This window comes from Peromyscus maniculatus, chromosome 23 (genome assembly GCF_049852395.1).
Source record: "Peromyscus maniculatus bairdii isolate BWxNUB_F1_BW_parent chromosome 23, HU_Pman_BW_mat_3.1, whole genome shotgun sequence".
In the NCBI taxonomy this organism is placed as follows: Eukaryota; Metazoa; Chordata; class Mammalia; order Rodentia; family Cricetidae; genus Peromyscus; species Peromyscus maniculatus.
Genome location: NC_134874.1, coordinates 62,231,003 through 62,232,060, shown reverse-complemented (window position 1 = coordinate 62,232,060; position 1,058 = coordinate 62,231,003).

Genomic DNA, 1,058 nt, shown 5'->3' with positions numbered 1-1,058 from the left:
GGACAACACATTAAATCCCAGTGCTGTATAGCAAAGCTGACTATAAACTCTAAACTTTAGAAATGATGTGTATACTTCCTGTCTAGTTAAGAGAATCTTTCTGATAGAGATAGTGATGATAAGAGTAAAAAGTAGAAAAAGATGAAAAGAAGATATGTGAGTTTGTAGAAATTATTCTGTCTTGTTAGATCTGTGTTAAGAAAACTTTGGGTGTTTGCTAATTTAGATATATGCTAATGGTAGCCCTATATAAGTTTGTAAAATAGGTCCATAGAGTTCCTTTAAGAATATAAGTTTGCAAGAAATATCTAAGGTAGTCTTAAGACATGTAGTAATAAGCTTGTAAGAAGTAAAGATACTAGTTGTAAATGTAAGTTTAAATAAGAAATAAGATAAGAAGTATATAAGAAGTAATAAGAAATGTATTTGCTAAAGTAGTTCAATAGTTTCCTTAAAGAGTATAAATAAGTAGATGTTAATGCGTTATATGTGAGTTTGTAAAAGGTAAATGTTAAATGTGAGTCTAAATGCATTGCAAGGCAAAAAAAAATGTTATATGTGAGTTTGTAAAGTGTAATTGTTAAGTGTGAATCTATTCTTAATGTATATGGTAAAAGAACCCGAGACACAGAAGGTTAGTGTCCTAGTAGACTGCAAAGTAGGCAGTCTGAATGGTTTCAAAAGCTCCAGAAGCCGCTAAGAAGCTAAGAATGGCAGACACCAGAACCAGCACAACAAGGCATCCACAGCTGAGATCTGTGAAAAATGAACAAAACACAGAAAAACCTGAGCTAACATCAAAAAATGGTGCTGTTTAAACTATTACTGTAACTAAAAAGATCTCCAGCTTGAGAATGAAAGTTTCAGATATGCTTGTTTTAACTAAAATTGTTAACTGCAAAAAGTTTTGGTTGTAGAACGTCTCTTCATATTTGGAAGTGAAAGTCTGATACCAGAATTTACTTTTTTGAACTTTTTGAACTTAAAATGAGATAAAACTACAGAAAGATTTTTTGTTATGGAATTCTTCATATTTGGATGGCTTGTACCAGAATTAT